Here is a 23237-nt window from a genome sequence, read left to right as displayed (position 1 = left end):
GGGAGGGGAGAAATCCATTGGGAAAAAATGTATCGAAGCATGTAGTACAGTGGAAGGAGAAATGGCTTTAAGGTCAGATAGCCTGAGTATGAAAAGCAGCCCCATCATGATCTTTGTGTCCTTGGATAAGCCCATTTAATTTTTGGAGGACTCTGTTCCTTCATCTGTATAATGGAGGGTTTGGCATAGATGACCTCTAAAATCCTTTGCAGCTCTAAATCCAAATCTAAAACCATGGTCCTGTAAATGAGAAAGAGCTGATGACATTGATTAAAGGTCAGGAAAGGGAAAAGGTGATAAAGAGAAAACAAAGTACATTCTGAATTGTTTTCAGCTTGAAAGATTAGGGGAAGTGGCAGTAATAGCAGCAATAATTCCAGACAGCCTCCTACATACTCCCTACCTCCTCCTAAGCACCTGACTAGGACAAATGCAGCCTCCCCACTCCCAAGGTGAACTAAAAGGATGACCTTCAAAAGTCCAGGAAACCCTCTCTTTCCAAGTCTGGAATGTTTTCCAGGTGATCACTGCAACCCAGGAATGCCTCTAGGATCTAGATATCTGGCCCTGAAATCATTCCTTATTTCTGCCTCCATGACTTCCACAATTTCTGCTTCTCAAAATTCTCCTCTCTCTGACCCAATACCTTCCTTTGGGCTTGTTTTCCCACTTCTGATACAAAAATCATCTCTCCCCAGAAGTTCTCTATTTCCTACCTAATAAAGATGGGAAGTGGAATAATAAAGCAGAAAGAATATTGAAATGGGAGGCCAGAAACCCTGGTTCTAATCTCAGCTTTTCCATTAACTAGCCATTGGACCTTGGACAAGTAATTGTCTTTAAGCTCAGTTTATTGATATGTAAAATAAAGAGATGGGGCTGGGTCTACAAAATTTGAAATTCAACTATTGCAAATTGTGACATATTCTGACTTCTTTGGAGCCTCATGTACCACCTGAAGACAGGGTGGGGAGTTTGGGGCAGAGTCATGAACAGATGACTTCATGAGAAGCAGGGCACCACACCACAGTGGAGACCCTAAGACAAGGGCAAGAGACTCCTGGGGAGACTAGTAGATGGGGTGGACTAAGAGAAACTCACCTAAACTCATTTTCTGGTAGCTTTCTATTTTAACTGATTATTCTTGCCTGCCAGGTGCTAGGCTCCATTGTTTCTCTACTTCTAAAAGACTGACAAGTTCTGCCTCAATTTGGTGCCTTGGGATAAAGACCCAGTGGTCCCTCCCTCGTTACAGCTCTATTTAAAGGCAAGAAGTAGAAGAGAATCAGAACTTCCCTTAGAAAGATTTATTTCCTCCCATATAAGAAAAAGACAAAGGGAATTGGGTGATGGAGAGGGAGGGTAATGAAAAGATATCCTTTCTAGACACATAAAGAGGGCAAAATAGTAAGGAAAAGACTAGAGGAGAAGCTGTTGTTAATGAAGGATTGTTCCTTCATTCATGTAGTCTTTCCTCCCAGTCTTACCTCATCTGACCTCCCCACCCATATACTTCTTAATGGAGATAAAATGCCGGAGAAAATCTCTAACACTTTTACTCAAGGTAAAATTCTTCCCCAAATCCAGAAAATAAAATGAAGGACTCAGTCAAAGGACTTTCAGGAGAACAAAGGGTGATCATCTTCTCTAGAATGGCAAATGGATTGACTCCAGTTGGAAGTCCAAGGCAGGCAAAATGAAAAGAATTACTCTCACCTTATTGGGATTTCACACCTCCCAAGGAACTGATCCAAAATACAAAAAACTTCTCTCTGACATGGCATTTACAGCATATTATAGACAGGCAAACTGTTCCCCAACATCTTAGCACACTGAAGTCAGACCTGAGTCAGTGCTATGAAATAACTATAATGTCTGTTATATATGCTAAATAGTATTCAAGTCTTTGAATATGTTCCGGGTTAACTGATGTTTTTTTTTTCCCCAAAAAAAATGGTTTACCTAATAGAAGATGCCTGTCTGATTCTCATTCCATTTCCTTTAGTCTCCCCATCATGACTATTCTCCAACCATCTCTACCCCACTGAAAAACTAGGATGCCTCTCCTGGCTTACCCCAACTCTTTTTGCTTATACTAGTAAAGTTTATATATATATTATATTATATATGTATATATATGCATATTATATTATATATGTATATATATATATATAATTTAAAAGATATTAAATCTCAGAGACTTTAAATTTTCTTCCTCCACCCTCAGATTCTCTTAGTTTATGGACTAGATATCACCTAGTCCAAAACCTTCATTTTACAGATGAGTTCTACTAAGATAGAATGAAGATAACTGGTTTTGCCAAGGTCACACAGCTAGGGGTAGAATCCAACTATGAATCTAGGACTCCTATCCCTGAAACTAGGATCTTTTCCTTTACAATTATGTTCATGAGCCTAGAGTTGAAAGAAATCTTAGAGGTCATTGAGTCAATCCCTTCATTTTGCAGAGAAGGAAATTAATGCTCAAAGTTGCCCAAGGCCACCCAGAAAATAAGTGGCACTCTTTGCCTGGAATTTTAAATATAATCCTTAATTATCAGGGGGCTCTGCTGCCTACTAACCTAATTCTATTGAACAGGAAGGTTCAGATACTTTTCCAGTCTCCTACTCACCCTAGCAGGTAGATATTTATTTCACCCCACAACTGGAGAAGTGTCAGATTCTCCTTGTCTCACAGTTAGTAGACTATTTTCTATCCCCCCAAACTTGTTTCTCACTAGATACAAGTGCTCTATCTAAGGAGGATGAATCTGCCCAATCAGAATCATCCATGAATCCTCATCCTATTACAAAACCCCAGTTCTTCCTTGTACAAATTTCTCTGAGCCAGAGTCATCTGAATTTGACATAATAATAACATAACAATAACTATAATTTATTACACTTTAATGTTTCCAAAGTACTTTGTTGTTCAGTCATTTTCCACTGTCTGACTCCTCATGATCCCATTTGTGGTTTTCTTGGCAAAGATGCTGGAGGAGTTTGCCATTTACTTCTCTAGGTCATTTGATAGACAAAGCAACTGAGGTAAACAGGGTTGAGTCATCCAGGTAGTAGATGTCCATGTAAGGCCAGATTTTGAACTCTGGAACATGAGTCTTCCTGACTCTGAGCTGGCAAGCTATCCACTGAGCCACCTAGATGCCCCCAGGCTCTTTAGATATGACAACTGATTTGATCCTCTCAACAACTCTGGGAGGTCAATGCTATTAATCTCTATTTCAGAGATAAGGAAACTGAAGTACAGAGAACTTAAATGGCTTGCCTATGGTCACCCAGAATCTGAAGCAGGATTCCATCTCAGGCCTCCCTGACTCCAACTGCCACGCTCTCTCTACTTTATCACTTATTATGATGAGTTACTTCCCCATAGGAACAGACAAAATGTGCTCAACTATATATTATGTTCTCCTCTTGGTAAAGGACCAATAAATTAATAAATAACAGAAGATCTACTGCCTTTCCTAGACCAAAGCCATTTTTTAGATCCTTGCCTTCTGTCTTAGAATATTGGTTCGAAGGCAGAAGAGCCATGAGGGAGAGGCAATTGGGTTTAAGTGATCATAGTCATATAGCTAGGAAGTTTCTGAGATCATTTTTGAACCCAAGATCTCCCATCTCCAAGCTTGGCTCTCTCTCTCCACTGAACCACCTACCTACCCCTGATCCAAGCCATTTAAAAAAAAAAATACATGCCACTCTGAATCTAGGCTCTAATATAAGAACTATCTAATTATTTGTTCAATCTCCCTCCTTAATGCCTTTGAGCTAGCCAAAAAGTATGGACTTTAGACTACAAATTGCAACTTGTGTTTGACTCATGCATTCCCTAGAGCTTGTCACTCCCAGAAGACCCAGGAACACAGCACATGGGGCCAACAGTCAGAACTCTTAACAACTGGTCTTATTCTGATCCTTATCTGATCATTCAGGGGGAGTAAATCCAATGTCATTCAATGGTAAGGAAAAAAAGCCACTGCCGCCACATCGCCTTGACATCTCTCTGTCTTTGAGTCCTTTACTTGGTAGTGATTCTAATCTCACTACTTACTACATTGTCACTTCTTATCACATTTTTAGCCCACCATAAGCCAAATATCACCACTCCACAAATCTGGGGGAAACAGACAGAGAATCCTATGCTTCCCAGGATTTTCTGATGGTAGGACTTTCTGTTTAATTCCTATTTGTCTAGGGTTTTCATGCTCTGAAATGCCAAGATTACTTCTCTTTGAAACCTAGGGCACCAGATTAGAGCTTCAGTGAAGAAGCATCATATACAATGCACAACTTTGGAATTGATAGATGGGTTCCCTCTGCAGGCAGAAAGGATCAGTACAATAGGGAAACGTCTAGAATAGACAAGTTCCCCTTGGGGTTTTTTTGTACCTACCTATATACCAAACTTGGCACCTAAGAGGCACCATGGTACTGGTACTGGGCCTGAAGTCAGGAAGACTTATCTTCCTGAGTTCAGATCTGGCCTCAGACTCTAGCTGTGTTTGGGCACGTTGCTTAACTCCATTTGCCTCAGTTTGCTGATCTGTAAAATGAGCTGGAGAAAGAAATGGCAAGTCACTCCAGCATCTTTGCCCAGAAAAACCACAAATGAGGTCATGAAGAGTTGGACATATCTAAAAAAAGATTCAACAACAAAAATATGCCAAACTCCTTTTCAGTTTTCCCCTAAGTTTTATATAATAATGAATCCCTTCCTCACTAATTAAGAGTCCTTGATTTATCTCAAATATTTTATTCCTAATCTGATTTGTGGGTCAACTTTTCTATTTTTTAGCAAAAATCTAACTTGATAACTGCCACTCAGATAGGTTGGGATCTGATACTTCAGAACCCCCTTTCCTTCTCACTTTTTTTATTTTTCCTTTAGATTCTTAACCTTGTATTCCTCTAGAGGGTTTTCATTATTCATTTTTTCCTAGCTCTATAAATTAACTCTTTTGTAATTTGATTGGTATTCTCTGGGTCTTTAAATTAAGTTAGGTAACACTGTCTTTTTTTATTATATTGGCATGATCGTGACAATTAGTACCTCTAGAGTTATTTCTGTCTTCCTTTATTTCTATAAAGAAGATTATAGTTTAATTCATATAATTTTATGTCTTAGCAGATGAATTCCCAATTATTTTATACATTCCATAGTTATTATTAATGTAATTTCTTTCTTCTCTCTTCTATCTGGGTTTTAGTAACAATCTATAGAATGGCTGTTTTTTGACTCACTTTCTTTTCATGCCACAAAGATATTCAGTTGAACATGACAGGCTGCCCATTGGTTATGCCTTACTTTCTTCATATGACCAGCCCATTCTCTCCTGATATCAGACAACCTTAACACATATTCATCATTATTCAGGCCCTGACTTATCCTATCATTATTATCTTCTAACCCTCCTTCCTTTAATCAGATTTATAGCCTGGGATGTGCCAGAGCCAGTTCTAACCACCTTCAGAGCCAATTGTTAAATTCTCAGTGTGAGCATTTCCACATCAGAAATCTAACCCTTCAAATGTCGGCTTTATTCACTGTTTTGTTAATAGTCTAGTCTTAAGCACGTGTTAATAACACAGATTATACTTTAAAATGCATGTGCATACATTATTCCAGTTGTTAAACAGTGTGTATCACCAGCACACCCTTGCTTATAGTCTCCCCTGGGGACAGGGAAGCCTACATTATAAGATATACTTAAGTCACAAGGCCTGAACACTGACACACACTTTCTAACCCTCACCTTTCTTAAAAGGAACAACTCAATTTAGCAACCCTCTAAAAGCATGTAATTCAGGGCCCATGGTAGAGTTGGAACCCGATCACAAAGAAAAATCTATTACACAATTCTGGTGTAAGATGTGAAGCCAGCTATTCTGTTTATAGCCTTATACCTGAAACCCCACCCAGAAGCAAGCAGAACTGGCTCAGTTTTGCCTTGGGAGGTATACTATCTCTCGGTTATGCACCTGTATGCTATGTAATAGAACAAGTACATTCCCACTTTTAAGTTCCTCATCCAAGGCAACACATACACACACACACACAAACACACATTCTGGTCGGCATTTAACAGCAGTAGACACATGGAAGGCACTTTTTTTTGTAATATTTAATCTGATGGGGGGAAAGGGGTATTAGAAGCAATTTTATAATTTTTTTGTTTTATTTTGCTTTGTTTTTAAAGTCAACCTTAAAAAACCTTAAAAAAGAAAGGCAAACTCATAGTGATAGTGATTTGTGGCCAACACTAAAAAATATTTGAACCCCAAAACCATGAGCTAAATAAACCATTAAGCAGAAAACTTGAGTATTCCCACAGGCATACTCTATAAATTGGCTGATCTTTGATGGGCATTAAATGTAGGACAGACATGTCCCATTTAATGTATAATGAGCAGACTGGAGCTTTGGAACATGTTTGTATTTGCCCTTCCTGGTGGTCTATAAAGAGCATGTACAAATATTTGCCTTCCTAATTCCAATCCAAGATGTGGAACTTGAGAAGCATATTTCCAGTCTCATACACAACTAAAAGGACTGATGCTATGCAATGGTTAAAAGTCTTCTGATTGGCTAGAATGGAAAGTACCATTGACTTAAGAGGTGCTGGGTCAGAAATGAGTTCACAAACAAAAGGGATGACCTAATGTTCTCTGGATTGCTTTTTCTTCCTGGAGGCATGTGAGGCAAGAATTGCCCTGGGTTGCTGGATGGGGAAGTAGTTGAATTTCCCCCACCTGGCTACCTTGTTTCTGTGAGCAATGCTGTCTCTGTTTCTTTTGTTTGTTCTTTCATTTTGCCTTTTCATTTTGCAAGTTTATAAGCTTCCATCCAGAGGTCTCCCAGGTGATCTGTCAGGTGGAGCAACAGAAGCTGATGCCAGAGGAACCACCTGCAGGCAGGTGTAGAAAGACAGTCACCTAAGGCTGGTATGTGGCTATGTTTCCATCACAGAAGGATTCACCACAGAATTTCTTTAATTTGGCAAGGTACATTATCAAATTTAGAGAGAAATCATGATATTATGGAAAGTCAGTCAATTAACAATTATTAAACACCAACTAAGGTCCAGGCTTTATGCTAAGTGCTAACAATACACAAAGGGACAAAGACTTTCCTGTTCTCAAGTTGCTTAGAATCCAATAGGTTTGAGGACAGCTAAGTGGTTCAATGGATAGAGAGGTAGGCCTAAAGATGGCCCTGGGTTCAAAACTGGCCTCAGATACTTTCTAACTATGTGACTGTGGGCAAGTCATTTAACCCCCATTGCCTAGTCCTTCCTTCTCTTCTGCCTTGGGACCAATACATAGTATTGATTCTAAGACAGAAGTCAAGGTCTTTTTTTTTTTTAATAAAAGAAGCTAATGGGGGAGACCATATGCAAGTAATTATTTATGCATACAAATATACAGGATAAAAATTGGAGATAATCAACAGAGGGAAGGAGGGCAACTAATCTTAAGGATGAGCTCCATATTTTGAGTCAGGGGACCTAGTTTCAAATCCTACCTCTATTACTATCTATCTAACCCTGATCATGTCACTTATCCTCTCTAGCCTCAGTTTTCTCATCGTATAATGAAGTTATTGAACTAGTTGACTTTTACAGCTCTAAATCTGTGATAATAGTATTTTGTTTTTCTTTATTAGTCAAGAAGATTAAAACAAAAAAAAATCCCTGAAAGATAAATGACAGTAGCTATTGGTTAATGAAAATTAATTAAAACTGATCTTCTTGGAAAAACAATTTAAGTTAATGAGAAAATTTACTCCCCAAAATTAATTTAGATACTACTATAGAGAAATGTATTTTGGCTTAGTGAGATACATATAAAACCCCTGGAGATCCCTTGATTAACAATTAGGCAATGAATTAAATACATCAGTGGTAACTGATAAAATGAAGGCTTGAACTAAATAACTCCAAAGATCTCATTGAGATCTGATGTTCTATGATACATAGTTCTATTTTATGGATCCCATCCATACCCACCCATCCTGTACAGTTCTTGACTATTCCCTCCCATAAGATCATGACAATGGATTGACCTGAAACATTAGAGATCTTCCTCAAATTCTCTTATCATCTCAAGGATAAAGGATGATCTGGACAGTTCACCAGTTGTTGCTCCCTCTCATCACTTGAAAAAGCCTATCTTCTTTTTTTATCATATATTCCTTTTTTTTTTCCCCAACCCTTACCTTCTGTCTTAGAAGCAATACCAAGTATCAATTCCAAAGTAGAAGAGCATTAAGAGTTAGACAGTCAGTTAATCGACTTGCCCAGGGTCACAGAGTGAGGAAATGTCTGAGGTCAGATTTGAACTCGGGACCTCTCATCTCCAACCTGTCTCTCTATCAACTGAGCTACCTAGCTGTCCCTCATACATTTCTTTCATAACATCCTTTATGTAACTTCTGCATAATGAGTTTTCATGTGTTTCAGCCTGCTCTCACTTACCATACATCTATTACCTTTTAAGTGACCTTCAGTTGTAGTTCTTTAGAGATGGTATTGCTCCATGTTTCCCAATCAAATTATTTCTAATATAGGAGTAATATGGAGGAGATGAACATTCAGAGGTCAAAAAGGGGTGTTTAAAATAATGCCAGAAGAACATTAATATTAAAAAGATGAACTTTTGTTTCAGAGAGAAACTTGGTCAACTCACTTGTATTGGCAATATATTAAAAATATGCCTTGCAATCCCAAATGTTTGCAACACAATAGTGGCAATAATGTTCCATCTTAAAATTGCATACCCTTAGGGTACTTGAATTGAAGACTATATCTGAATAGTTGCTTCAGTTTACTAGTAATTGCATTACTTTAATAAATAGCAAACAAATTGCTGTGGTGGCATTCATATGGAAGGTGATGGCAATATTCATTGAAAACAGGAGTTCTTAAACTTTTCTGTATCATGGCAGTCTGGTGAAGGCTAGGTACTCCTCAGAATAATATTTTACAATATATAAAATAAAATACATAGAATTACAAAGGAAAGAAATCACAACAAATTACAGTTAACAAAATAATATTTTTAAAAGTCAGACCCTGAATTAACCACTGATTTAGAAGAATCCTCAAAAGAATATGAATTCCTTGAAAGCAGAAATGATTTTATTTTTATCTTTGTATATCTGATGCCTACCTCAATAACTGCAAATAGTAAGTGTTTAATAAATGTTTGTTACAACTCTGAGGTATCACCTCACACCTAGCAGATTGGCTAACATGACAGCTATGGAAAGTAATAAATATCGGAGGGGATGTGGCAAAGTAGGGACATTAATTCATTGCTGGTGGAGTTGTGAATTGATCCAACCATTCTGGAGGGCAATTTGGAACTATGCCCAAAGGGCGATAAAAGAATGTCTGCCCTTTGATCTAGCCATAGCACTGCTGGGTTTGTACCCAAAAGAGATAATGGACAAAAAGACCTGTACAAGAATATTCATAGCTGCGCTCTTTATGGTGGCCAAAAATTGGAAAATGAGGGGATGCCCTTCAATTGGAGAATGGCTGAACAAATTGTGGTATATGTTGGTGATGGAATACTATTGTGCTAAAAGGAATAATAAAGTGGAGGAATTCCATGGAGACTGGAACGACCTCCAGGAAGTGATGCAGAGCGAGAGGAGCAGAACCAGGAAAACATTGTACACAGAGACTGATACACTATGGTACAATCTAAGGTGATGGACTTCTCCATTAGTATCAATGCAATGTCCCTGAACAATCTGCAGGGATCTAAAAATTACTACCCACAAGCAGAGGATAAACTGTGGGAGTAAAAACACCGATGAAAAGCAACTGCTTGACTACAGGGGTGGAGGAGATAAGACTGAGGAGAGACTCTAAATGAACACTACAATGCAAATTCCAACAACAGGGAAATGGGTTCGAGTCAAGAACACATGTGATAACCAGTGGAATCATGCGTCGGCTATGGGAGAAGGAAAGGCGGGGGGGGGGGGGGGGGGGGGGGGGGGGGGGGAGGAAAAGAAAATGATATTTGTTTCCAGTGAATAATGTATGAAAACGACCAAATAAAATGTTTAAAAACTAAAAAAATAAAATAAAATAAATAAATGTTTGTTAATTAATTTAACACATTTTTTAGGAAGCACTAATGATAATCTATGAGACTATGAGGAAGTTCCTACTGCTTTTATTTCTATTTCGTATTGAATTGCCAGGAATACCTGCATTCAAGCTCCACTTCTGATACATCCCCCTGCAGTCACTTAAGTTCTCTCAGTGACCTAGGCAACTCTAGAAGAGTATAGAGGAAACACTCATCTGCACCCATAAAATACAAAACAAGAAAAGGAAACACACACACACACACACACACACACACACACACACACACACACACACACACACACGAAAGGGAACGCTAGATAGAAGTAAAAGAGAAAAGTTATAGCCCCAAGTCCATGGCTTTTGAAATTGAAGTTCCAGATCCCTTGGGTGATGATAGCCGAAATCACCAGCACCAAATGCCAAGGAGACTTAGAGATTGTATTGTTCTTGGGGAGGTGGTCCCTGATTTTAACACAGTGACCCCAATCCAGATACTGTCCTGGGTTAATCAGAGGGACAAGGGCCTCCATTTACCACTATTTTCTTTCTTTGTAAAGAAGATGAAATCTGACTGATTATGATTTCATTCTAAACCTGAAAATTCAACTAGAAAGAGCCAAGTGAGGCCCTGTGGTCTTTTGGGGGGGAAGGGGCGTACCTAATACTGAAGCCAAAAGAAACTGCCCTAACCAAGACTGTTCCAGGCTGACACATGCTATTTTTCTACTCTCCCTTGGTGACTCAGACATTCAGTTCACAGAAACTTTTGCCTGTGTTTCCTTCCTTTGTTTTGACTGCTAGCCAGAAGACAGAATCTACAGCCTGTTTTCCCATTCCAGCCATTAGGTCAAGCCTGGTAAGAACCCCAGGCAGAAAAAGATCCAACTTCTTAACAACAAACACTAATACATTCTCTATCTAACCCAAAGATCTTCATGACCACTTATTCCAAGTAATATTCAACACAAGGAGGGTTCAGTCCAATAAAAGTATTTGGACACGCCCTTGGAACTCCTTTTAATAGGATTTGACCTGTATTACCTTCTTTTCCCAATGGAGCTTGAGAAGTAAGTGGTTGAAAAACAGTGCCCCTTCCATAGTTTGAGAATATTTTCCCACACTTAATTTAAAAAAAATATTCAGTTCCCAGGAAAACTTTGTAAGGACTTTTCCCAATAGCCCATCCTATCCAGTACAAGAGAGGGAAATTGGCTCCAGATTAAACCAGCAGGAAATCATGGAAGTTTTCTAAATATTCAGATAGGCAATGATCCAGAACACTGCAGGCCTTAGAGATGAATCAAGTTAGGAGGGATAAAAATAATAATTGAAAGGTATGAAAAAGAAAAGAAGAGTGGCTGTTACCTAATGGAATATAGGGTGGTCTCAGGGTATAAGATTTAGAGTCAAGTTTCTAAGATCTGTTCTAGGTCTCCAATCTCCTGATGATAACCTATTTATTTCTATCCATGGATTTCTCCCTGCTCCAATCTAAGCAATAACTTATTATGTGGGTGGGAGAGAGGGGACTGCTACTTTGTAGGAACCTAATTAAATTCAAAATCATTAATTATGCATCCACTGTACTGGGCATGATGTCAAGCATTGAGTTACAAGGGCAAAAACGAAATAAACCTTACCCTCAAAGAGTTTGCAGTCTGGAAGGTTGTAAAATCTTCCCAACCCTAGGAGGTAGGTGCTATTATTATCCTTTTATTACAGATGAGAAAAGTAAAGGAGAAATTAAATGATTTGTTCATAGTCACATAGCTGGTACTATACTAAATACTATACTATACTAGGATTATATTTGAACTCAGGGTTTTGTGGCTCCAGAGTCCTCTTAACTGTTTCACCTGGCTTTCCTCACTTCTCTTTTAGCTTTCTTGCATCTGGAAGTATTTGTACTAAATAGTAGCTCCTCTAACCATGCAGATTTAAAGAATCTTCTACACTCTCCAGATTGTAAACTCTTTGAGGACAAGGATTATTTTGTTTCTGTCTTTGTACCCTACTACTTAACACATTGCCAAGGGCATAGTGGGTGTATGTAATGTATAATAACCTAATAAATAATAAATGACATTGAATTGAATTAAATTCCTATTACATAATAGTCCTCTCTCTCCCACCTACATAATAAGTTTTTGCTTATGATAGGAGGGAAAAGAAATCTATAGATGGAAATAAGTAATCTGTCATCAAGAGACTATAGATCTAGGATTAGGCTAGGTGGAGGTAGTATGGTCATAAAGCAAGGGAGGGAGGGAGGAAAGGAAGAAGGGAGAAAGAAAGGAAGAAAAGAAGCAAGGAAGCAAAGAAATATGAGCAAGGAAATAATAAATAAAGATTCAAAGGGAAAGTGAAAGAAAGTGAGTGGGTATATGTAATATATAATAATGTATTAAATAATAAATAACTTCAAATTGAATTCAATTCTTACAACGTAACAGTCATTTCTCCCCATATGCCAAAATGGCCAAAATAGGATAACTGAACAAAGGTTAGAAATGTCATTAGGAAGAAGGTCAACTGGAGCTAAAGTTGGTGCCTAGGAATCTGGGGAAGGTAAACAGCCTCCAAATCAGTCACTGCAAATAGGGATTAGAGACCAGGCACTAGGGAATCAATTCCTTTTCACTCAATACTCACAGTGAGTAGGAATTTCCTATTTTACCTATGTATAAGACCAAGCAGTCTGACAAAGATGAAAAGAAGAGCTCCTTTAAATGATGCCTAGAAAAAGTAGCTATGGAGTTGTACCCCCAAAGCTATTAAACTTTGCCTACCTTTTGACCCAGAGTTACTACTACTACATCTATACCCCCAAAGGGATCAAAGAAGGAGTAAAAAAGATCCATATGTATGCAAATTTTTCTAGTAACTCTTTTTTGTGGTGGCAAAAAATTGGAAACCAAAGGGCTTTCCCTCAAGTGGGGAATGGCTGAATAAATCAAGTATGTTATTGGAATGGAATATGATGGTGTAATAAGAAATGATGATGAAAAGATTTCACAGAAACATAGGAAGAATTATATGAACTGATACAGAGTGAAATGAGAAGAATGATTTATTCAATAAAAAACAATATTGTAGACAAACAACTTTGAATTCACAATTCCAGAGGATCCATGATAAAACATGCTGTACAATAACTGAGAGGTGATAGACTCAGAGTGTAGACTGAAACATATCTTTTTGGGGGGATGTGACCAACATGGGAATTTGTTTTGTTTGACTATATACTTTGTAAAAGGGTTTTTCACTTTTTCTTTTTTTCTCGGTTGGGAATGAGGGACACAGTATGAAGGAAAGTAGGCAGATTTTTAGTGATTGGAAAAACAAAATTTAATTTTAAAAAATGAATGGCTGGAAAGGAGTGATTTTACAGAAGTGTCTGTGGACTATATGTTCAATAGATCCACTGGGATAGAGCTCTGGGTGGGTTTCTGTATCCTCCCTAAGGAAATGTCTCTTGGTGGTTTGAGAAATTATGTTATGTGAAGCTTATGACTAAATTCTGAGTTTGTATATGGGTTTGGGTTGTGAGGCTAGTTTCTTTTGAATACTTAAATAATGCTAATGAGGGAAAATCCTAAAATAAGGAACTGATCCTATTCCTATTCCTTCCCTTTTTTATTAAAGAATTGACTTCATATTGATTTCTATGTATTTAAAAAATATTTGGTATAAAAGTTGCATCTTGATTCCAAACATGATTCTGGCCGCTGTATAAAAGAATAAGATTAAAAGTATCTACACTTACTCTAGTGTGCTATGTCTAGGATGAACGTAATAATTTCCCAGAATATTACATCTTATTCCCAAGCAATAATGCACCTTTTCTAATCTTAAAATACAATTCAATTCAATAAGGATTTATTAAGTACCTATTATGTGCCAGGTACTGAGTTAGGTCAAATAACAAGTAATGCTAATGATAACAGGCCAGGTACTTCTGCTGGACAAAGGTAAAAACTAGTCAGAACAGATATCTTCTCATATCCCTTCTTCAAGATTTTGCTTATTCTTTGTAACCCCATACAGAAAAGACTGGTACCTCTGGTGGGAGGGCTTGCAAAACCCTTTTTGTCTAGAGATGCTTTCCTTCTTTGGTGTCCACCTGCCACCTAGCTCTCTCCCATGGCTCCAAGAAGGGGTAGCATGCTCAGCAGCCACAGCCTCTTGAGTAACCTTGGCAGTTAATCTAAACCAGATGGAGGGTAACCAATGGGCCACAAACCCATTGATGAACTGGGGGGGGGGTGTCTGCCCCCAACACAATGGACAGATAAAAACAATTGTTCTACCAACCATGAAGGTGGCAGAAGCAGGTGATGTGGAGTGCTTGGAGCTTGGTTAGATGTAAAAGAAGCCAAGATCATCCATTGCACCCTAAACCAATAGCAATCACCTTGACTTTTGTCTTGCCACTGGACTTCTTTGACTAGAAGAAAAAGTAAGACTGATAACTTTATGCTATCCTGCCTTATTTAAATCCAATTTGTGCTTGATTCAAATATCATCACCAGTGATTGTCATTTTGGTCTTCTTTGAGTATGGAGGGCAACTACCAACCACCTCTTTGTAAATTGCAATATTTACTTTGGGTTGCTCTGTGGTTATTGTGCTTTCCATTTATATTGTTGTAGTAATTGTATATACTATTTTTTTTGTCTCTCCTTACATCACTCTGTATCATCAGTTCATTGTCTTTCCATGCTGCTCTGTACTTATTCATCATTTCTTATGGCTGAGTACTATTCCATTATATTAATGTATTTGTTTAACTATTCCCTAGTGGAAGGACAACTACTTGGTTTCCAGTTCTTTGCTATCATAAAAAGTATTGCTATAAATATTTAATTAGATATAGAAACTATCTTACTATTATTGACCTCCTTAAGGTATATGCCTAGTAGTGGAATCTCTAAGTCAAAGGATATGAGACAATTTAGTCATTATTTTTGCATAATTTCAAATTGCTTTCCCCAAATGTTTGTACTGATTCACAACTCCACTAACAATGTACTAGTGTGTGCCTACCTTTCCATAATATCCCTAACACGGATTATTCCCATATTTTGTCATCTTAGGGCATAAATACTTAACTTGGGGTACAAAGAAGCTTAAAGGACATATGGATACATTTCACAGGATCTTCAAGCTTAGATGGTAATTCTTTGTATTTTCTTTTATGGATTTAAAAACATTACTCTGAGAGACAGCTAAGTAGCACAGTGGAAGAGAGTCAAGCCTGCAGTTGGGAAGATCTCTCAGACACTTCTTAGCTGTGTGACCCTGGGCAAGTCACTTAACCCCCATTTTTCTAGCCCTTACCACTCTTCTGCCTTGGAATAGTTAATTAGTGTTGATTCTAAGACCGAAGGTAAGAGTTAAAAAAATAAATAAAAACATTACTCTGCCAGAGGCAGTCCTATTACATAAAAAAGTTAAGAATTCTTAAACTACTAAGAAAAGAAAAGGCCTTGTATAGAAGGTGACATTTGAACAAAGCTTTGAAGGAAGCTAGGAATTTTAAGATGTAAAGGTGAAGAGAATGAACACTGAGAGATGAGTCAGTCAACAAACATTTATTACACATTTACTATATGCCAGGTATTGTGCTAAGTCTCAGGAGTAGAAAAAAAGATAAAAACATAGTCCCTATCCTCAAGGAGGGAAAGGAGGGAGAGAAGAAGCAAGTAATTATGTACATGTAAAATACAGACAGTGTAAAAAAGGTGCAATTTCAGAGGGATGGTTTGTATAATTTGAAAATCAACACTAGGAGGGCAGCTAGGTGGCTCAGTGGATTGAGAGCCAGGCCTATTGATGGGTGGTCCTGAGCATAGTGGCATGACTCTGGGCAAGTCACTTAACCCCCATTGCCCAGCCCTTACCATTCTTCTCCCTTGGAACCAATACACAGTATTAATTTTAATATGGAAGATAAGAATTAAAAAAAAAAACAAAGTTAAGTTTGATGATATTCAAGTGAGGAAAACAGACACAGAAGAAGGAGCCCAGGTTTAGTTGTTCTATCCCTTTAGTAATTCAAAGGTTAAGAAACCTTCAGGTTTTTGTGTTGTTTTTCCCAGGAGATGAAATGAGAGAGTTATCCTCTACTCCCTTTGCCTGGAGGCAGTATGGATTCATGAAGAGCCAGATGTAGTAACTGAGTTGGTTTGTTTTTTCCCTTTTCTCCCCAATTTTATGAGTGGGATTCATTGTTCTGCCCTGAAAGTCAGAGAGCTAGTTTTTAAGAAAGTGTCTCTTGTTTGCATGCTTGTGTGTCTTTATCATCTCTAATGAGGAGGAAATAAGCATTTATTTGTGAAATGCTTACTACAAGCCAGTCAATGGGGTAAGCACTTTTTATCTCTTGATGGGAAGTGACCTTTCACAAGTCTGTGAAAAAAATACTTATCTTAATCATCCCCCTTATCTACTACCACTTTGTGCCTTTCCTTCACTCCATAACACACGAGTGCATCCAGTCCTCTCAGGAAGAATCAGAATCCTACCTAGAAAGATTCTAATCGGCTTTTCCCTCAGCCTAAATTAAACTAGAATAGCCTAATTACAATCCAAACTGATCTTGCTTTTGGCCAGTCCTTCCAATATTATTACACTTCAAGAGGGCAACATGAGAATGGGGACATTTTACAGTACAGAACACAAATCCCCAGAGAACAAGGATATTGCTCAAGGATACAAAGGTAGCAAGCGGCAGTTCTAATTTGTTATTATTGTTGTTGTTGTTGTTGTTTTTAATTTAAACTCTTACCTTTTTGTCTTAAAATTGATAACTAAGTGTCACTTCCAAGACAGAAGAGTGGTAAGGACTAAGCAATGGGGGTTAAGTGTCCAGGGTCACACAGCTGGGAAGTATCTGAGGTCACATTTGAACCCAGGACTTCCCATCTCCAGGCCTGGCACTCTATCCACTAAGCCACCTAGCTGACCCTGACCACTTTTAGTATTAAGCTGGCCAACATTATCAACTCTTACTTGGAGAGACTTTGCTATGTCATAGAAGGATTAATAGTGATGACATTGCACCTCTTAGAGATGAGCTGAGAAATTAGAAAATGGCAGCAGTATTCCGAATCCCAAGTGGGTACCCACATAGCTGACTTCCAAACCAAGTGACTTGAGGAAAAGGAGGGAGGGGATGTCAGTAGAAAACTCCTGCTATTACTTTTAAGAAGGTAGAGAAGGAAGTGGTCAGTGTCCCAGGTTCTGATGATTGTAGGAAACGTAGGGTTCCCAGACACAACCATTTGGGAGTGAAGAAACTCCCTAATTCTCCTTGCTTGTGAAAAGAGAAAAAAAGAACCAGGAATCTAATGGAGATCATAGGAGATTCTTAGAATATCCTATAGAGGGGATAAACACACAGAGAATTTTGTCTGCAAAAGTTTCCCTATTGCCAGGCCTAGAGATAGGAGGTCCTGGGTTCAGTTTTGACCTCGGATACTTCCTAGCTGTGCAAGTCATTTCCCAGGCAAGTCACTTAACTCCTATTGCCTAGCCCTTATCACTCTTGTGCCTTGGAACCAAGACTCAGTATTAACTCTAAGACAGGTTTTTGGTTTTTTTAAATTCATCAATGACTATTTCCATTTCTTTTTTCCTCTCTTCCTTCTTCAGCCATTAGAATTGACTCAGAAATGTAAGAGATGTACAACACCAAGAAAGAGAGGAAAAAGGGGAAACATGCTGATTTAGAGAGTCTTGAAGCCCAGTAATTTACTCAAAGATAAACAAGTTTCCTTCTGAATCTTAAAAGAATATCTAACCAAATATTTCAGGAGGGCCTTTCTCCTTGGTATTAAATTTTTTCAGAATAAGCTATATGTTGGTGGTTGGCAGATGATGGTTCAGTGGATTGAGAGCCAGGCTTAGAGCTGGAAGGTCCTGAGTTCAAATCTGTCCTCAGATACTTCCTGGCTCTGACCCTGAACAAGTCACAAGCCCTTACCCCAATAAATATTATTGATTCTAAAATGGAAGGTTAAAAAAATGCTACAAGGGATCAAACCTTGAGTTAGTATTGGTTTTGACAGTAGTACCTCAGGATATTTGGCAGAAGACATGATGATTCTCTTTTTCAGCCTCAAACATTTTGGAAGGTTTAGCAGATAGGTGGCTCAGTGCATAAAAAAAACCGTTCTGGAGTTGGAAGAACCTGGGTTAAGATCTGAGCTCAGAAATTTCCTAGTTGTGTGACCCTGAGCAAGTCGCTGACCCCCAATCGCCTCTGCCTTGGAACCAAGGCAATATCAATTCTAAGACAGAAAGTAAGAGCTTTAAAAAAAAGTTTAGGAATGGTACTCCCAAGGCGTCCCTTGGGAGTTTCTTTAGTACTCTATTTTGGATCTCCTTGAATTTATCTAAACCCTCCTGGAGCCTCTTTATATTTTTAGTTTATGTCACCTCTCAGAGTATTCAGTTCCAATACCCAAGAGAATAAGGACTCTTTTCTTCATAATGTAATCTTGGGATGACAGCCTAGTTCTACACCTTTGCTCTTTGGCAATAACTCAGCTCTTAATATTTTTATATAACTGATTAGCATAAAAATATACTTTCTGCCTTACTAAAAGTGTAACAATCTCAGGCAATTTAGAAATACGTAATTTAGTCAAAGAATCCAGCAGGGCACGGCTTAATGTCGAAGTCTTAGCTTCTGTTCTTAGCCATCATTCCTGAACAAGCTGGCGTTCTCATTTAGCCTTTGTCCTTGAAGTGAGGTCAAATCCTAGATTTGGAGTTGGAAAGACCTTCCTTAGTACTTCAAACACAGCTCCCCCTTTTACTGATGGGAAAACGGAGGGACAAATAGGTTAAGTGATGAAACCATGGTCATATAGGTGGCTTGGACTGAATCTATTTTCTTTGACTAGGCTGTGAGTATGATTTCCAAATCAAGGTTAAAACTATCCTCTCTTCCATCCTTTGATATTTCGGGCTCACAGTTTACATCCCTGAATTCCTTGTTGAGTCATTCCTTGCCTAATCATTGCAAGAAGTCATTTTCCCTTATATTCTTTAACCTGGGAAAATTTCTATAGTGGTTTTTCCCTAATTAAAACAACTTTGTAATTAAAAGCCCTGATTACGTCTCCAGACCCTGAGAAGAACAGGGTGAAAATATACAGAATGGTCCTTCCACTAAAATTGCTTATTGGGGGAGGGGGAAGGCAGCTGGGTGGCTCAGTATATTGAGAGCCAGGCCCAGACTTATGAGTTCAGACACTTGCTAGTTGTGTGACCCTGGGAAAGTCACTACCCCCATTGCCTAGTCCTTTACCATTCTTCTGCCTTAAAACCAATACCCAGTATTGACAGAAAGTAAGAGTTTAAAAAAATGAAATAGCTTATGGTCTAGGCATAGAAACAGAATTCACAGATATCTAACTATTAGAGAGCAAAATCGTGTTAAAACTGCATGAATTCAGAGAAGCAGTGTGGACTAGAGTTGTTAGTGAAGGCTTCGTGAAGGAAGAATTTAAGCTGGAAGATATAGTGGGTCTGGAGTCAGGAAGACTTGAGTTCAAATTTAGACTCAAAGACTTCCTACCTGTGTGACCTTGGCAAATCACAACTTCTATCTACCTCAATTTCCTCAACTATAAAATGGGTATGATTATAGTACCTACTTCCCAGGATTACTGTGAGGATCAAAGGAAATAACATTTGTAAAGCACTTAATATAGTGCCTAGCAAATAGTAGGCACTTAAAGATTTGTTCTCTCCCTCCTTTGTAACTGGAACATAAGTTCTTTCAGGTCCTCACAAATTAAAAAGAACTTGAGTATTAATTTGAATCATATGTTCATGATCCAGCTTAACTATGTTCAGAGCCCTTCACAACACTGACCACAGGGTGATGATATTTTCAACCATAATTCTTAAAGATACTTTACCAAGTGATGGAGGGACGGGGTCACCATTTGTATCAGAGGAGGCAGGATCCATGTAGATGAAAACACAGATCTTTGGATTTATAATTATTATCTATTGGATTCACAGGAGCTTAAAGTTAGATGAGTCAGACTTCCCTATTCATACCTGAAGCTAGACCTGATTCAGAGAGGTCCAGTGAGGGAGAAATCACTATGTCATGAATTAACGCTCTCCAATTGAGGCAATTTGAATTATTAGAATGCTTTTCTTTAAATCAAGCTGCTATTTCTCTTATTTATTAGTCTTACTTTACCTCCTAAAATAGTTCAAGGTGACTTTCCTATGCCTCCTACATTAAATGTTCTGATGGCCAAACATCCCCAGTTCTCCAGACAATCCCCGTTCCACATTTGGAAATATATCAATTTCGCCGTCTTTTTTAAATGTAGTATCCAGAATTGAACGCCTCCAATCGTTTGACCAGGACTAAATTGTCCCTCCTCTAAATTCTCTTTAAAGTTTTCTAAAGCCCTCCTGGGCCAGATGCTGGCATACTATTTGATAGTTTGCAATTTCGCCAGCTCTTGCTGATTTGAAAGTTGAGTATCTCTTCTCAAAAGACACAGTGACGTCAATGATATCCAGAACTGAACACAATACTCCAGATGTAGTTTGACCAGAGTAATTATCTTTTTTCTTTTGGATACTGTGTCTCTCAATGCAGCCCAAGAGAGTGTTTGAGGGGTTGCAAAGTAATATTCTTGACATAATATCCTATCTCTGTCCTTAATGTCTTTGACTTTCGCAAGCCACTTGACCTCTCTCAGACTCAGTTTCCTCATCTGCAAAATGAGAGTTGGGCTATAAGTTTCCTTCCAGCTCTATATCTATGATCCTATGTCTCATACTGAGTTTGCAGTCCAGTAAAAAGCCCAAGGTTTTTTCCACAGAAATTGCTCTCCAGCCAAACCTTTCCCATCCTATATTTGTATGGTCAGGTTGTTTTGTTTTGTTGTAATCAGAGCTATAGGGCTTTATAGTCATCTATTCAATTGGATCTCATTATATTTGTACACACACTCTTGCCTGTCAATAATCTTTTGGATCTTGCTAACTAATCATCCCAGCTTTGTTTCATCTACAAATCTGAGCAACATGGCATCTGAGTCACTGAGACAGTGTCCTGACAACCCAGTGTCCTGGGACACTAACCTAGAGGTCTTCCACCAAACTGTTATTGATCCATTTATACTTACTCTTTAGGTGTAGTCATTCAACCCATTCTAACTATACTGTCACCTAGTTCATGTCTTCCTGTATTATTCAGAGAGATAGCAAGGAAGACTTTGCCAAATGATTTGGAAGCTTTGGCATGATTTGTTGGTTAGCTCTTAATAATTATAGCTTCACTTTACAAATACAAACTCTCCTACTAAGGCTGTGGCATCAAACTCAGATAGAAATGGGAGTCAATAAAATGTATTGACTTATAAATCTACTTATTGGGCAGATAGGTGGCTCAGTAGATAGGGAGTTAAACCTGGAGACAAGAGGTCCTGGGTTCAAATATGGCCTCAGACACTTCCTAGCTGTATAATTCCTGGCCAAATCAATTGATCCCAGTTGTCAAGCCCTTACCAATCTTCTACTTTGGAACTGATACTTAATATCAATTCTAAGACAGAAGGTAAGGGTTTTTTAAAATAACATAAAAACCACTTATTAACATCATCTATGTTTAATATTATTCTTAGTTCCCTATTCAATTTTAATCTGGTTTGGGCAGCTCTCAAAAGTTTTGTGGGTCGCATTTGCTTGTGGCCTATATTTGATATCACTAAAGTGTGTGAAGTCATAAGTATTTTGTTTTGGTGGAAAATGTACCCAAAGAGATGAAATAAATGATTGTCTTAAGTATCAGTATTAATAAGTACCAACATGATGAAAGATACTGTATAGAAAAATGTTAAAGGTCTATAATTTTGTCTACAAAAGGGACTACCATAACATAGTTCAAAACATGTGTCTGACTTAGTAAATAGATCCTGGGGAGCTGCTTGAGACACAGAGAGATTCAGTAGTTTGCCTAGGATCACATAGCTATGAAATGTTAGAAGTGGATTTTGGACTCTGGACTTTAAAAAAAAATTAGCGTTTTATTGTTGCCCCTCCTTTTTTTTACTATCATTCCCCCATCACCACCACGTCTGCCTCCAACTAACAGAATTCTCCCTTGCATAAAAACTATACCCATGCAAAATAAACCAACTCTGGCCATCTCTGACACATCCACAGACTTCTGCCCCTATGCCAAGAGTCAGGAAGCTTACTTCAGCATCATTGAACTCAGTGACTCCTGACTCTAAGACCTAACATCATGCCAAACTGCTTCCTGCTGTACATAATACAGTGTCCAAATAGAGTGACTATACATAAAATTTGTGCCTAAAGGAAAACAGCTTTGTTAAATCAACTGTTAAATGGACAAGTATCTGGGAACACATTTATTTCATAGGAGTTTTAATTTGATAGAATGAGTAGCTACAAGAACATGGCCATGTTAACAGGGGCTATTGACCAAGATATGGAAATGAACTCATTACACAGAACATGATGTTTTAACAGCGTTCATTAAGGACACAATTCTACTTTTATTTTATTACTCCTGTATAATGACTGATAGGAGATAATTTGGTTCCCTTGTTTTTAGGTTTCCTATGATTTTTTGTTCTACTGTTACTTTTTGAAATATTTGGGTCTTGTCCCCAAAAAAAGAGACCCACTTTTCCAAAACATAGGTGATCAAGTTTGTTTTTAATCATTGTGGGGATGCAGCTGAGTTGCTCGTGGATAGAGAGCCAGGCCTAGAGATGTGAGGTCCTGGGTTCAAATCTGACCTCAGACCTTTCCTAGCTGTGTGACCTTGGGCAAGTCACTTAACCCCCATTACCTAGCCCTTACTGCTCTTCTGCCTTAGAATCAATATACAGTATTGATTCTATGACAGAAGATAAAGGTTTAAAAATCATTATGGAAATAAATAAAATGAAATAATTAAACATATACAATAAGGAATAAAATATTAGAATCACTGAATAACAGAATAAAGAATAAAAAGAAGTAAATAAAAAAGAATTTTTAAAAGATAACAGAATAAAGAAGCTCAGAGCTTGGAGGTACCACAGAAGTCATGTT

The 23237-nt window shown here is 38.1% G+C and overlaps 1 protein-coding gene across 3 annotated transcripts in view; it reads right to left on the bottom strand.

Moving 5' to 3' along the window:
* Positions 1-23237, bottom strand: part of AP4E1 (adaptor related protein complex 4 subunit epsilon 1) — a 304079-nt gene that overhangs the window by 120340 nt on the left and 160502 nt on the right. The gene's annotated exons all lie outside the window — the stretch shown is intronic.

This window comes from Monodelphis domestica, chromosome 1 (assembly GCF_027887165.1).
Source record: "Monodelphis domestica isolate mMonDom1 chromosome 1, mMonDom1.pri, whole genome shotgun sequence".
In the NCBI taxonomy this organism is placed as follows: domain Eukaryota; kingdom Metazoa; phylum Chordata; class Mammalia; order Didelphimorphia; family Didelphidae; genus Monodelphis; species Monodelphis domestica.
Note: the sequence above shows the minus strand (reverse complement) of the source record. Positions and strands in the feature narration are given on the sequence as shown.